The 16,569-nt window shown below is 44.3% G+C and overlaps 1 pseudogene; it reads left to right on the forward strand.

Annotated features, from left to right (window-relative positions):
* The first annotated feature begins 1,486 nt into the window (after positions 1–1,486).
* On the forward strand, positions 1,487–13,141 carry LOC121444079 (annotated as a pseudogene).
* The last annotated feature ends 3,428 nt before the right edge of the window (positions 13,142–16,569 follow it).

Below are 16,569 nucleotides of genomic sequence, written 5' to 3' on the forward strand. Positions count from 1 at the left end.
CCGTTCTGTGCAAACCTTACACTGAGGAGAGAAATGACTGATTTAAGCATTAAATGAATGTAAACATAAATAAGTTTGTTGTTGCTGCTTTGTTTGTGGAACGTGGAGTTGATTTTTGTGAGATACGATCTCACTCTATAGGCCTTGTCCTTGAACAAAGCAGCGGTGGCATTGGTAGAAGTCATTTTGGTCTGATCTTGGTTAGGTTTGCAACTCAAATTCATATTACTTAGATTATTTTTTTTTAAACACAAGTTTTAAGCAAATGGGAAATGTAGGCATTGAGAGATCTTTATGTATATATTCATGCTATTTACTTTTAGATTTTTTTTATTTACTTATTTAAAAAAAAAACAAGTTCTCTTGTATCCCAGGCTGGCTGCTTTTTCTTCTTTTTTAAAGATTTATTAACTTACTATGTATACAGTGCTCTGCCTACATGTCTGCCTGCAGGACAGAAGGGGGCGCCAGATCTCATTACAGATAGCTGTGAGTCACCCTGTGGTTGCTGGGATTAAACTCAGGACCTCTGGAAGAACAACCCATGCTCTTAACAGCTGAGCATCTCTCCAGCTCCCCAGGCTGGCTTCTAACATGCCGTGTACCCAAGGATGATGGTGAACTCCTGATCCTCCTGTCCCTACCTCCCAAGTGCTGGGATTACAGGAGTGTGTCAACACGCCCAAATTGGAGTGTGTGTTATTATTAATCAGAATATTATATGCTGGTTGCCAGTCCCAGAGGAGGACACTAAATACTTCTGCTCTTTGTTCTTGATATCAGAGTCATGAGGGGCAAGACAGCATGGTTGAGCACTAGATGGAACAATATTTCACCTGCACATAAAAGGGAGAGACCTCAACTTCAGGAGCATGTGTTGGTCCCACCCAGTTGGCCAGCAGGTCCCACCACAGAAACAAATGCAGGGCAACTGGCTATGAACTCTGTTCTCGTCCTGCTGCGGTGAGCTTGCTCTGTCCCCACCTTGTGGAAGACAGATGTTGGATTTACCCATGTCATGGAACAAACATGTATAAGCAGAATAAAGGAGCCAGCTCTGGGCTTTCCCGAGAGATATTCTGGCACAATAAACCCAGCATAATCCCTGCATTCCGGGCACAGAGTCCATTCTTTTCTTTAATTTAATGTGTATGGGTGTCTTGTCTGTATGTATATCTGGGCACTATGTACTTGCCTGGCGCCCATGGAGGTCAGAATTGAGTAGACTCTTCTAGATTATAGACAGTTGTTACCCACCATGTGGGTAAGAGGAAATAAACTGGGTCCTCTGGAAGATCAGTCGTACTCTTAATCACTGAGCCATTTCTCCATACGTCCCCAGAGGCCTTTTTTTTTCTTTTTTTCTTTTGTTTTATTTTGTTTTTTAAGACAGGATTTCTCTGTGTAACAGCCCTGACTGTCCTGGAACTAGCCATGTAGACCAGGCCGACCTTGAACTCACAGAGATCTGCTTGCCTCTGCCTCCCACGTGCTGAGATTTAACATGGCACCCAATGGTCAGCAAAAAATAATGAGCCATAAGCCTGAACTTTTTTTTTTTGTTTTGTAGATCAGGCTGGCCTTCAACTCACAGACATCTGCCTGCCTCTGCCTCCCAAGTGTTGGAATTAAAAGCGTGTGCCACCACCACCCAGCAAGCCTGAATTTAATTAAGAACAGAAATGGGAAATCTGGAAAACTTTTAGGCTTTTTGATACCAATGGAACTGAAACTACAGACATCAAGAAACTAAAGGTGGCAATGAGGGCCCTAGGCTTTGAATCCACGAAAGAAGAAATCAGGAAAATGATAAGCAAAATCGATAAGGAAGATACAGGGAAAATAAACTTCGGTGACTTTTTGACGGTGATGGTTCAGAAAATGTTCGAGCAAGACGCCCAAGAAGAAATCCTGAAAGCTCTCAAGCTCCTTAGCGATGACAAAACTTGGAAAATGTCATTTAAAAATCTGAAGAACGGCCAAGGAGTTAAGTGAGACCTTCACTGAAGGAGACCTCAGGAAGTAATTGATGGAATTGATCGAGACAGCGATGCCTAGGTCAATGAGTCAGAGTTCCTGCGCGTCAGTAAGAATCAACCTCTGTTAATCAGGGTTTCTTTTTCTACTACTGTAAGCACATATGACTACAGTTAGTGTCTGTTATTGTGTGAAATCTGGCTTTTGGGAGCACCCCCACTGCACCCCCAGACTTCCATGGTAACTTTAGCCATGGCCTTGAATCTGTTTCTGACCTTTGGAAGTGTTCTTTGATATCAAATTCCTTGTACATTTACCTGCTGATGAACTGGGGAGGGAGAACAAGAGCACAGAAAGTGTGACTGAGGCCACAGCGCCTTCTATTATTTCTCATTGCTCATGCATTTCCACACAGCGGGAAACACACAACGGCTTCTGAGATGTCCATGCACCCTTGTCATCATACGCAGTAGACTTTCTAAAATGATTGTGTGACAACTGAATGAAGCTTTCTCTTTTATAAAACCTGAGGAGCCGGGCAGTGGTGACACACACTTTTAATCCCAGCACTTGGTTGGCAGAGGCAGGAGGATCTCTGTGAGTTCAAGGCCAGCCTGGTCTACAGAGTGAGTTCCATGATAGCCAGGACTATTACACGGGGAAACCCTGTCTCAAAACAAGCAAACAACAAATAAACACCCAGTGAGTGAGTGCTTGCTGTGATGTTTGGATGTGTGTTAATGAATTTGTTTTGTTTTAAAAATAAAATCTTTCTTATTTTAAGCTCTCAAAAAGAAAAAAAAGAGACTGACATGTTCAAGAACTGGTAAAATACACCATCCCTTTGACTTAAAGTCCCAGAAACATTACTGTTGTTTTGACACGGAGTCTCTAAAGCAAGATTGGCCTCCAATTCTCAATACTCCTCGCCTCAGCCTCATAGGTGCCAAGATGGTAGACATATACCACTATATGCTGCTGCTCTTCCCTTTTAAGATTTATCCTCCCTCCTACCACCCCTACGTCTTCCCCTACCCCCGCTCTGCGTGTGTCTGTGTGTATCTGTGGGGTGGTATGTGCACACGAGTGCCCGTGCCTACAGAAGCCAGAGGTGCTGGATGCTCCTGGAGCTGGAATCACAAGCCTTCGTAAGCCTTCAGAAGTGGGTACTGGGAAAGAATTGGGCTAACTGCTGAGCCCTCCCTCTAGCCCCAGAGAAACACCGTAAAGTAAATAAAGGAAAAGATGTCCATTCTTGGACAAGTAGCAGTGAAGTAATAAAATAGCAAAAGCAAAGGAAGTCTGTAATACGAATAGCAAAGATGTCAAACAGGATTAACATCTGTTTTTCCTGGAAGCCGAAGATAGTGGAATGATTGACTATAGTCAAAAGAAAATAACTTTCCCAGGGAAAATGTGTTTTCAAGAATGAAAATGAAATAAAAACATTTTAAAGCTGAGGAATAATTGCCTTCATGATGCTGACTGCCTTTACTTTAGAGATGTTGTTTCCTAGCATGCTAAAGGAAAGCCTGAAGGGAACGGGTACTCCCTTTCCTGACGACCGGGTCCCAAGACATGAGGCTTAGTGGCGGGAGGCTTTACCCACTAAACCAGGCCTGGCTTTGTATTTCTTGACCTGGAACAATTTAATCCATGGCCAATTTTCTGGGCATTGATATGGCCTATAGATGATTTTTTTCTATTTTTATTTGAACTGGTTTTGTTATTTTTGTTCTGTGATTTGTTTTTGTCATTGTCTTTCCCCTTGAGACAGGATCTACTATGTAGTCCTGGAACTCACTGTGTAGACCAGGCTGGCCTCAAATTCACAGAGACCTGCCTCTGCCTCCTGGGTGCTGAGATTAAAGGGACATGCCACCCATACCTGACATAAATTAGAAGTTATTTCTGATGACATTAATTTAACTCTTTAGTTTGCTTTGTCTCAACATTAAATTTGATGACTCTGCAAACACCATTGTAAATGTTTGGGAGATCCCTTTTATTCCAAAACTCTTTGCAAGTCAAAAATATAAATTCTGTTTTATTGAAAACTCCTTTCGTGAAATGTATTTTGAGTATGTTCCCCATGTAAACTGTTTTTTAAGCTTTTAAAGAAAAATTTGTAATAAAGTTTACTTTTATTATTAATTGTGTGTATTTGTCTACGTAAGTGCGTGCAAGCGCATAAGCCTGTGGAAGTCAGAGACCAGAAATCCCTGGAGCTGGAGTTACAGGCAGTTGTGCGCTGTCAAACAGGGGAATTTAACTCAGGGACTCTGCAAGAGTAATACATACTTTTAGCAGGGCGGTTGGGGCACACACCTTTAATCCCAGCACTCAGGAGGCAGAGGCAGGTGCATCTCTGTGAGTTCAAGGCCAGCCTGGTCTAGAAGAGCTAGTTCCAGGACAGGAACCAAAAGCTACGGAGAAACCCTGTCTCGAAAATGAAAAAAAAAAGAATAGGATGTGTTTTTAACCACTGAGTCGTGTCTCCAGTTCCTTTAAAAGTTCTTATTACATTATCCATGCATATACATCTACATACACATGCACACACTTGGGCCATCAGAGGGCCTAGCAGGATTTAGTTTTCCCCTTCTCACTCTGTGGGTCCCAGAAATCAAAGTCAAGTCCTTAGCAGCCAGCAGCTTTGCCCACTGAGCCATTTTACCAGGCCAAATAGTGAATTGTGTCATGTGCCTTTCATTGATGTTATCCAGAACACCCATGTTGATTGTGTATAACAAGAATATGTGTAATTTCTTAGATAGGTCATTTGTATTTATTAGTTCATTCTTGAGAAAATAAAGTTGCTTGATTAAAGACTTTTGTTTTTTTTCCCACAGAGGGCTTCTCTGTGTAGCCTTGGTTGTCTTAGAACTTGCTCTGTAGATCAGGCTGGCCTTGAACTCACAGCCATATGCCTGTTTCCACTTCTGGAGTGCTGGGATTAAAGGTGTGTGTCATCATCACCAGGCTTGATTAAAGACATTTTTAAAAAATTTTTATTTTACTTCATTTTATATGTATTGGTGTGAAGGTGTTAGATTCCCTAGAATGGAGTTACAGACAGTTGTGAGCTACATGTGCGTACTGGGAATTGAACCCAGGTCCGCTGGAAGAGCAGCCAGTGCTCTTAACCGATGAGCCATCTCTCCAGCCTGATTAAAGACACTTTTATTCCTTTAGTCCCAGTACTTGGGAGGCAGAGGCAGGTAAATCTCTATGGGTTTGAGGCCAGCTTGGTCTACAGAGTGAGTTCCAGGACAGCCAGGGTTACACAGAGAGACCCTGTCTCAAAACAAAACAAGAAGACATTTCTATTGTTTTTTTTTTTTTATTTGGTTTGGTTTGGTTTTTCAAGACAGGGTTTCTCTGTAGTTTTGGAGTCTATCCTGGAACTAGCTTTTGTAGACCGGGCTGGCCTAGAACTCACAGAGATCCACCTGCCTCTGCCTCCCAAGTGCTGGGATTAAAGGCGTGCACCACTACCACCAGGCCTCTATTGTTTTTATATTCTTTTCTTTGGGATTTAAAAAAAAAATCCCTGTGAACAGCCAGCCTCAAACCTTTGGTAGATTTGGTAGGCCCCAAGGGAAACTCCAGAAGTTTTTCAAATTCTGAGTTGCATGACTTTTCCCAGGAAATGTCAACAAATGTCTGTTCACTCAAGATTAGACATTAAGTAAAGACCAAATAAGTGATTCCTCACAAGCCTTGCTTAGTGAAACAAAGAGTTTGCTGCTGTTACTAGCAACAGAAAGTTAACGGAGCATCACTCAAAACCCCACCCCAACACAGATAGTGGTTATGAAGTTCCCTGCACCACAGGCAGGCAGCTGCACCCTAACCTTGAAAGGGGCTCTGTGAATCTGAGAAACCTGGTGAGCTCCTGAGTCTTACAAATCTCCTGAACTTGAATCTTCTCTCCTTCCAGGAAGGAATGTTTCAGCTAACAATCGCCACCCAGCAAGCTATCTGCTTCCTCTGCCTCTTAAATTCTGTTTCTTATTCTGTGATGTTCCCTGGACCTTGGGGGGAAAGTATAAAATGAACGGTTAGTTATTTTTTGCTGTTTACTACTGAGAATTAAGACTACCGTGCCACAGCTGCAGTCAGTTTTTCTTAACAGTTTGGCTGCCTGTAAGTCTCTACAATACCCACCTCTTGCCAAATAAAAAAGTTACTTTAATGACCCAGACTAATAAAAACAGCATTTTATAGACATAAACACAAATGTTTAGAAGACAATTTGACAGGCAATGTATCGCATCCTTTTAACAAAACAACAGTAATAGCTCTCCTGTTAGAGTCTATGACATCTCCAGTCAAATGTGTCTGTACCGGTGTAGGTGGCTTTAAATTCAGTGGGAAAGCAATTGGTTGAACGCCTAACAGTTGTGCCATGATTGCACCAGTCAACGCTTCTTGCCTGTCACGGTGATCCAAAACCAGGAAGGAGCTGGGCAGGGGTGGCACACGCCTTTAATCCCAGCACTCGGGAGGCAGAGGCAGGTGGATCTCTGAATTCGAGGCCAGCCTGGTCAACAGAGCAAGTTCCAGGACAGGCTCCAAAGCTACACAGAGGAACCCTGTCTTGAAACAAACAATAATAACAACAACAAAATCAAGCAGGATTGGTGAAAACAGCCGTTCGTCAGTAGCCTACACAATACCTTCCAGTATTATGACAGATGACAGATACAGAGGACACTGCCTGTTCAAGCTTGATTTCATCAAGTCCTGTAGCAACAACACCACCACCACCACAGTGTTTTACTGTGTCCTGTAACCCAAAAATGCACTTAGTTCTAGCATGCAGCCAATAGCACTGGCAGTAGCCTCTGTGATTTTGGGGGCCTCAGGAGCCTCCCTGGCCAACAACAATAAGGAGGTAGCCCACCTCGGGCACTGGAACTTCTACCTAATCTTGCAGCTTCTGGGGAGTGTGATTTCCCTCCCACCCAATAGGAAGACTTCATTCAGACCCTTAAACCGTGGTTCTTCCTTTCCTTCCAGATGTTCTTCCAAATCTATAAGGCAATCAAGGGTTAGTATCATGAAAAAAAAAATCTAGTTTTTATAAAGGGTAGATAGGCTCTCTGAGTGTTCATGCTTATCTGCTCCAAGCAAGTATTAATGACCTCGGGATTCAGCAGCTAAGGGGACAACAAACTCAACAAGGTCCAATACAGCATGAAAAGATCTCATCGCTTATATCAGTTGGTCCATCAAAAGCACAGTATTGGAGAACAAAGAAGGGATAGGAGACTATATTAATTAATTTTCTTATTGCTCTGACCAAACACCTGACAAAAAGCGGCGGTTTATTATCTTATTATTAAAGGAAGAGGGTTCATTTTGGTTCACAGTTTGAAGGTGCGGTCCGTCATGGACAGGACATTGTGGACAGTGGTGTGAGGTAGCTGGTCACACTGCACAGGCCGTCAGGAAACACACCTCTGTGCTCGGATTCTGGTGTTCATCTCTCTCTCTCCATTTTCCATCAGGACCCCCACGGGATGGTCCTGCCCGCATGTGGGGTGGATCTCACCTTTTCAACAAAACCTTTCTGGAAACATCCTTATAGGCACACTCAGAGGTATGTTTCCATTGTGATTTTTTAATCCAATCAAGTTGGATTGGAATTCCAGTTATTGCAGGGACAGGACCCTGTCCAGCCCTCTATATCCACTCTCATCCTCCACAAGTCATCTGGCTTCCCTCTAGGGCACAGCCAGGGAGAAATGGCCCATTCTCTGACCCACAGAGGCTCATCTGGACATGTGGTGCTATGAACCTGGCTTGTCTGTCGTGCCTCCCACTAGAGCTGGCTTCCTGGGTCTGACAGGCGACTCACACAGTGGCTGCTGAAAGGGCCTCGGGATGAATGAACACTCTCCGCACCAAGTGGATGTAATGTAGGTTTTTATATTTATTTATCTATGGCTGATGTGGGGGAGTGGGTAAGCATCGTGTGCCTGTCAGAGGACCACTTTCTGGAGTCCATTCTCTTCTACCGCATGGGTTCTGAGGGTCACATGCAGCAAGCTCTTTACACATTGCGCTCTCTCGCTGGCCTGAGGGTAATATTTTATGTGACAGTTTCAGTTTGGGAAGATGGGAAAGTTCTGGACGGTAGGAAGAGTTGCTCAAGAATGTGAATGCACCAGGCATATGGTGGCTCACGCCTTTAATCCCAGCACTCAAGAGGCAGAGGCAGGTGGATCTCTGTGAGTTCGAAACCAGCCAGGTCTACAGAGCAAGTTCCAGAACAGGCTCCAAAGCAACAAAGAAACCCTGTCTTGAAAAAGTCCCAAAAGTTGGAAAAACCAGACCAAACCAAACCAGTTGTTACTGACCCATAGGAGGTCACAATGGCTCAGAGGAGCAACGTGGGTAGAGACGTCCCACCAGGGTTCCATCTCTAGAGCTGGTCAGTATAACAAGTTATCCTTGCCTTATGAGATGGTACACACCGTTCACCCCAGCACTGAGGAGACAGATGCAGGAAGACCTTTATTGAGGTCAGCCTGATGAACATAGCAAACACAGAGCCAGCCAGGGCCACACAGTGCAATTTTGTTTATAGATAGATAGATAGATAGATAGATAGATAGATAGATAGATGATAGATAGATATGTGTGTTTGTGTGTGTGCGTGCATGTGCGCATGTGTGCATGCATGTGTACGTGTGTGTGCACATGTGTGTGCATATTTGTATGTGTGTGTGCATATGTGTATGTGCGTGTGTGTATGTAACATGAGCTTTAACATTTTAACCTTATTTTTTCTGTGCTAGGGATTCTGTTTCAGGACTTTGCATAGTCTAGGCAAGAGCTTTATCACTGAGATACACCCTGAGACCATCTTAACCTTTTTAGAACTTGTCCTTCTCCAGCTGAAACCCGTGCCCACTAAACACTAACTGTACAACTCTGCTCCAATAGCCCCCATTCAACTTCTCACCTTCACTCACTCCTGGGACCTGTATCTGGTGTATTTTACTCAGCATGATGTCCTCAAGGTTTTTACATTTGTCGGAGTTGCCTTCCTGATATAAATTATCATATTTGTCCATTTATCAGGCATAAAGCCACTAGGAATATATTTTTAATTAATTAATTAATTTATTTATTAAAGATTTCTGCCTCCTCCCCGCACTAGGAATATTTTATATGGAAATGTTTTTGCCTGGGGCTGTATAGGAAGGAGTGGAATTCTAGTTCATACAATAACTGTTCAGCTGTTTGAAGACCTTCAAGACATGGGTTGTATTTCTGAAGAAAGCTTGCTCTGTAGTTTGCGGAGCAGATGGTGGGCTGTCCAATTCCCCATTGCCATCTTCGCCCCTCCTCTGGCCCAGGGTACAATTTCAGGCAGGAGGTCCCTTACTGTAGAAGGTGGAGGGCAAATTCCAGGCCATGTGCAAGAAATACCTTTTCATAAAACGGGATTTTTATCTCCACTAATTGTAAAAGAAAGCCACCCTTTTTTAACTTTCTCTTGTGCCCAGATAAAAATAGATCAAAGAACTGTAGACTTGGGTTGATGGTTTTTATCTCAAACCAAGGGCTTGTATGAATACGCGAACTCTGTTTTCTCTTCCCTTCTGTGGAGAAGTAAATAGAATTTAACAGCTGAGCACAGAGTGGGTGTGTGTTGGCTGGTGACTCACCAAAATCCATCGCTGTATTCCAGTTGCTCTCTTGCTATAGAAAGAAAGTCTATTTTGGGTAGAACTAACCTGTGGATGCCCCAGAAGTACCAGAGCCCTGACACGAGATCCATTTGAATGTGGTCCCCAACCTGCCCCTGCCAACATTTCTTCTCGTAGACAGCAAGGCAGCCCCTTGCAACCCCTGCCTCACCAGGGCTCCCACACCCCCGTTTGAAAAGCTTACCTTCAAGCTTTCCCTGCTCAGTTTCCGCCCACAGTTCACCCCACTCCACCCATGTTCTCTCCAACCAGAACAGCCTAGGTGGGTCCAGAGTGTGCTAAAATTACCCAGTGCTCTGACAGGTTCTCTCACACACCTGCACCTCAGCCCCATGTACAGGGACTGTCCCCCTGGGGCTCATCCAGGGTTGCTGACATCTGCAGTGGACACTTTGGGGGTGAGACAAGGACCTCCTGGAGCCCCACCAAAGAACAATTGTAGGGTACCCATGGTCCCTATAACCATCACGATGTCCCCAAATGGCCAGAGCATCGAGGCTAACATTGGGTGAGATCTCTCAACTATAGATTTGTACGGGCAAGGAGGAGGCTACTTCAGGCATGTATGTAGTGTGGAATTCGCTGTACATGCAGCCCCCTGCCCCCAGACACCATTATGTATCTTCATGGCATCTGGCTGTGCCCCTTGGTACATGGGCCTCAGGTCAAGTGTTCTCCAGCAGTTCACTGCCATCTAACTGGAGCAGCTACAGTGCAGAGTTTTCCCTTGAAGTACGGCACACTTGAGGGACCAGCAAGACATCACAATGGGTTTCTCTGTTGCTTTGGAGCCTGTCCTGGAGCTCACTCTGCAGACCAGGCTGGCCTCGAACTCACAGAGATCCATTTGCCTCTTCCTTTCCAAATGCTGGGATTAAAGGCGTGCGCCACCATATGCCCAGTGCATTCACATTCTTGAGCAACTCTTCCCACCATCCAGAACTTTCCCATCTTCCCAAACTGAAACTGTCACATAAAACCTTACCCTCAGGCCATCGAGAGAGTGAAGTGGGTAAAGAGCTTGCTGCACACGCCTGGAAGTAGAGAACTGGCTATTCAAAACTGTCCTCCGATTTTCACACATATGTCATGGTATGAGTGTCTCTCATCATGTGTACATGTACAGTAAAGAGTAAATATTACTCCTCCCCAGGGTGAAGGCCTCTACACTTGGTACAGGGCCTGTGCTATGGGGCTAGAATGGTCTCTTGGATAAGAGATAGTTACATGCAAATCAGACTTCACTCAATCAGTTGCTGGTAGTGGTGTCTTGCACCCAACATCCTGACAATTCTATAGACATTTTTTTCTTTTCTTTCCTTTTTTTGTTTTGTTTTTGTATTTTTCCAAGACTAGTTTTTTTTTCAAGTGTAGCTCTGACTGTCCTAGAACTCCATTTGTAGACCAGGCTGGCCTCTAACTTCCATACACATTTTTTGTTGGTTACCACTGAGGAGAAGGGAGATAGTAGCCTCTAATGTACGGAGGCCAGGATTGCTACTCAGTATCCTACAATGAGTAGTTCAGCTCTCTCATCCAGCTAGGAATCATCTGTTGTCAATAAGGCTAGGATTCAGACACATGCTTTCTAGGACCAAAGAAGTTCCTTTGCAAAAGGCTAGCTGAGGGACAGAGGCATATACCTCCCAGCCAAGGGTCTTGGTAGGTTGAACTCCATACCCCTTTTTGCTCTCAGTAGAGGTCACAGTCTTTTACCACCATCAGCCTCTCCATGGACTAAACATCTGTGTCTTGTTAAAATCATGTTGAAATAGTTTGGTTGTGGTAGCACATGCCTTTAATACCAGCACTCAAGAGACAATGGTAGACAGATTTCTGTGAGTTCTAAGTCAGCATGGCCTACAGGGAGAGTTACAGGCCAGCCAGCACTACATAGAGAAACCCTGTCTTTAAAAAAATCATGTTGAAGCTGTAACTCCAATTCAAAAGTATTTGGAGAGAGAGGCTTTGAGAAAAAATTGGGGATGAATTTGTTCGTGATCGTGGAGATTTTTCCTATGGGATTAGTGGCCTTACAAGAGGAAGTAGAGAAGCTAGGCATAGAGGCAGAAGCTGTAATCCCAGCATTTAGCATACCAAGTTAGAAGACTGAGTTCCATGCCACTTTTGACCACATTTTCAGACTCTGTCTCAAAAAGCAAAACCCAAACAAAAAATAAAAGGAGGTGACCAAAAAGAAAGGGAAGAAGAGGGGAAGGGGAACGGGAGGTGGTGTGGGAGGTCCTTCTGTCTATGTGTTGCTTTTATTGGTTAATGAATAAAGAACTGCTTTGAGCCTATGGCAGGGAAGAACAGAACTAGGCAGGGAAAGCTAGGCTGTATGCTGGGAGGAAGAAGGGAGGAGTGAAGGAGAAGCCATAGAGCCGCCTGAGACAGATGCTGGGAACATTACCTGGTAAGCCACAGCCACATGGGAATACCCAGATTTATAAAAATGGGTTAAATTAAAATGTAAGAGTTAGCCAATAAAAAGCTAGAGCTAATGGGCCAAGCAGTGATTTAATTGATACAGTTTCTGTGTGATGATTTTGGCCAGAAACCAACAAGCTGTCTCTCCTCCAACATGGATGTGGAAAGACCACATAAAACAGAAGGGCCTCATCTAAAAGATAGGACAGTCTTCAACAGAAACCAAACCTACCTTCATCTTAGACGTCTAGCCTGCAGAACTGTAAGAAATGACAGCTTGCTGGGTACAGGTCACCCAGTCTGAGCTGTTTGGTTGGCAGCCTGAGTTGCTTAGGACAGACTCCTTTCCCACTAGGAGAGGCTCTGGCAGAAGCTTCTGATGCTCATCTGTTACCCTCAAGTTTGCAAGCTGTATATTTACCACAACTTCTTAGGATCATCGCTGTTTTCCACTCTGATCCTCTGGAGTTGTTTTCTCCTCTTGCTGAGAAGCATTGGTGTTTATGGTATGGTTCTCAGTAGCTCATGGTATCAGGAGTCTCGACCTTCTTGGACTGGCTTTGGGGACACCTGCTATGTACCAAAACTGGCTAGGGTTGTCGCTGAGAAGACATGCCCTAAGGGATCAGCTCTGGAACTGTGTCAGAAACAAGGCCTCCAACACAGGAAGTGGCTATGGAAAATTCTTCCAGTTACCGTGGGGACAAACTCTTGAGGACATGACCCTCATTAGCTCTTAGGGACAGGAATCACTCCTCCATCACAACTGACTTACACAGGATATGGTTTTGTAAACACCTTTCATCACCATTGGAAACCCTGCACTTTCTTGGAATGCCTGTGTCTGTGGGCCATGCATCTCCATCTGGTGGAACTCACCGGGGACCTGACACTCCACGTTCTGATGGGCTCTGTTCATTTCAGGAAACATCAACACGAACAACAAGGGTGTGGGATATTTGTACACCATGAAAATGTATTCCTCTGATTGGTGTAATAAAAACTGAATGACCAATGCCTAGGCAGGCGGGACTTCCAGGCAGAGAGAGAACTCTGGAGAGAAAAAAGGCAAAGTCGCCAGTCAGACACAGAGAGGAAACAGGAGGTACAAGGTGGAAGAGAGGTAATGCCATATGTCAGAACACAAATTAATATACATTGGCCAATTTAAGTTATAAGAGTTAGTTGAGACAAGTCTAAGCTAAAGGCCAAACTTTAATAATTAGTAATATGTTTCATGTCATTATTTGGGGAGCTGGTGGTCACACAAAAGATAGTCTGACAAGAAAACTTGCTACACAACAACAAAAAGTTTGGCACAAATCTCTCTTCTCTTTCCAGGAAATATTGCAAAGTTTTCACCTGAACAGTCAATGACCAGTTATGTAAACATTTTTAAAAAAGCAGATGTAGCAGAAATTATTGTTACCCCAGCCTAAGGATTGACAGAGTGGACAATCAACACCTTGGAGCAGTGTCAGGGAGCCAGGATAGGAAGAATAATCTTCAGCCCCTGTTAGACCTTTTTTATACTTCAGGTAGGAAAATTCAATGAGTCTTCTACCTTCTCCTGGGTTTCCAGAGAGACTGAGGCCCAGGTATCTACAGCTGTCTCTAGTCTTGAAAGTAAAGGCAACTATAGATTTATTTTTTTTTTTTGAGACAGGGTTTCTTTGTAGCTTTGGAGCCTGTCCTGGAACTAGTTCTTATAGACCAGGCTGGCCTCGAACTCACAAAGATCCTCCTGCCTCTGCCTACCAAGTCCTGGGATTAAAGGTGTGCGCCACCACCTCCCGGTCTACAACTGTAGATGTTACAGAGGTACTGTGGTTGATAAAGAAGAGGCTAAACTCCTCACAGCTGAGTTATCTGAGAAGGGAAAAACAGATGTCCCTCCCACAAAGGGCCGTTTATCCACAATGCCCTCACATTCAGGGATGAGGGAGCCTCACAGTGTCTCAAGGACAAATCCAGCAGCCCCTCTGAGTCACATCCAAACTTGCCCAAGCTTGTGCAAGTATGTCCAAAAACATTTAAGCTAAACTTCAGCCAATTAAAAGTGTACCAGTGTACTTGCTTAACCCATCATATTTGAGATGACCTGTCGCTGACACTGCCCTTTTCTGTGCTTTAAAGGAGCCTACATTCTCTTTTTGGGGTTGTCGCCATTTTGTATAGGTGAACGACCCCACATGATTAATTAGAATATTAGTAAACACTCTTTGCTCTTACATACTATTTGAGTCGGGGTTTTTCTTCAGCCTTTCCTCAGACCCTACACTAGCAAGTGGATGTGTGAGCCCTGAGAGAAGACATGGCCCAGAATCCGCGACTCCACCCAACTCACCCAATTCTTTTTGGATATTAACTTCCATCCTGGTAGATAATCTCCAACAAGACTGGAGAGTTACATCCAGTCGCAAATAAAGCAAATTAGCTAATGTATAAAGACAGTTCTCAAGCCAGATGTTTCAAGTGGTGTTCTGATGTCCCCTGCGGGATGGTTCCTATGGGAAGGAAAGAGAGATGTCTAAAGGGAAAAGGGACATTTGCAAGAAAAGGGAAGTCTTTTGTTTTTTTTTTAATTGGGATAGGATTGTAGCTCAGTGGTATAATACTTGCCTTGCCTAGCACGTTTGAGACTCTGGGTTCCATGATCACACACACACACACATACACACACACACACACACACACACACACACACACACACACTGCTTTTTAACTTTGCTTGCAAGTATTCCTAGTCTGGGGTCCAATAAATGGCAACTTAATTGTAAAACGTGGGTTGTTCTGTGCAGTATTTCTAAAGCTTGGGTTCTGATTAGCCTGGGACAAGACTGCTCCCACTTCTCAGTGCTGAGCCTGTCTGTGTTCTTCACCATTACCTAGAAGCTCATAACTACAGCACAATCCTGTGCCTGGATCTTACATAAACAGAAGCCAACACACGCTTCACTCAGCTCCCTAAGGGGCCCAGAAAGATGAAAGAGTTGTCTTGAAAAGTGTCTGAGACCCTGGATTCAGGAGGTGTGTGGGAGCAGACACACAAGCAACCTTGGTAAGTTGGACACAATTGCGTGTAGGTAGTTAACACCCAAAGGAACCAGAAAGTTGAGTCTTGTAGAAAGCAAGACCTCAAGCCTTTCAGGGCTTATGCAGTCGGTGTGGATGCCAAGTCAAAGTTTATTCCGAGGAAAACCAGGTACCCTCAGACTGGCTCTCTGGTAATACACACACAGCACCGTGGGCTGATGCAGCTTGAATGGCAGGTGTTGTCTTCATGCTCCCAAGCTTGTGGGGCATGGACCCAATGGGAAGGTCCAAGCTTTTACAACCCAGTCTGGTCTTTGTAAGTATGGTTACTAACCTGAAATAGAGTATTCTGGAAACACATTTTCTGGTGTCTTTGACATGTATTAATGAAGAAAATTAGATTATTGAACCTTCAAAGGGGCCAACAAACCAGTTTCAGGGAGTACAGTAGGGGCCTGTGAGTAGAGAGATCAGTTTGGTAGACTTCAGTGGAGATGGAGGTATAAGGGTAAGGAACAGGGGAGGGTAGAAGAAGGGTCAGGTAAGTGTAGTGATATTTTATTTGTATTTTAATAAATAAAGCTTGCCTGAAGATCAGAGTGCAAAATTAAGCCACTAGAGGCCAGGGAGTGGTGGCATACACCTTTCATCCCAGGACTCAGGAGACAGAGGCAGACGGATCTCTGTGAGATCAAGGCTATTCTGGGCTACACAAGATCAATCCAGAAACAGATCCAGGTGGTGGTGCTCACACCTTTTATCCCAGCATTTGGGATCACACTTCTTTAATCCCAACACTAGGGAGGGAAGAGACAGGAGCTCACGGGAGTACGGAGACTGAGGGCTGGGGAGACACAGTGCAGTCTAGGCAGTCTGAGGATCGCCCCTTCAGTCTAAGCATTTGGTAAAAGGTTTCTCGAGTGTCTTACTGCTCTGCTCCTCTGATCTTCAGTTTTTTTGTTTGTTTTGTTGTTGTTGTTGTTGTTGAGACTGGGCTTCTTAGTAACTATGGAACCAGTCCTGGAACTCACTCTGTAGACCAGGCTGTCTTTGAACTCACAGAGATCGCCTGTCTCTGCCTCCTGAGTGCTGGGATTAAAGGCGTGTGCCACCACCACCCAGCTTTCTGATCTTCAGCTTTAACCCCTATATCTGTCTCTGGTTTTTATTATTTGTACTACAGGTAAAGGGTAGATGGGGTGTGGTGGAGGCACTGCCTCACTCCAACCGTGGACAGCAGTGGTCCATACACTATCTCCGCTGTGTCCTAGAGCCAAGCCAGTTCCCAGGTCCTCACTATTACTGGGTTCCTTCAGCCTCAATTCAGATAATAATAAGCCAGATTTATTAAAGCTGTAAGCAGGGCCAGAGTCTCAAACTCAAATCAGAGATTTACTGT

The sequence above is a fragment of the Microtus oregoni genome, unplaced genomic scaffold (genome assembly GCF_018167655.1).
Source record: "Microtus oregoni isolate MIOR12 unplaced genomic scaffold, Mior012 000117F_ref0000505, whole genome shotgun sequence".
NCBI lineage: Eukaryota > Metazoa > Chordata > Mammalia > Rodentia > Cricetidae > Microtus > Microtus oregoni.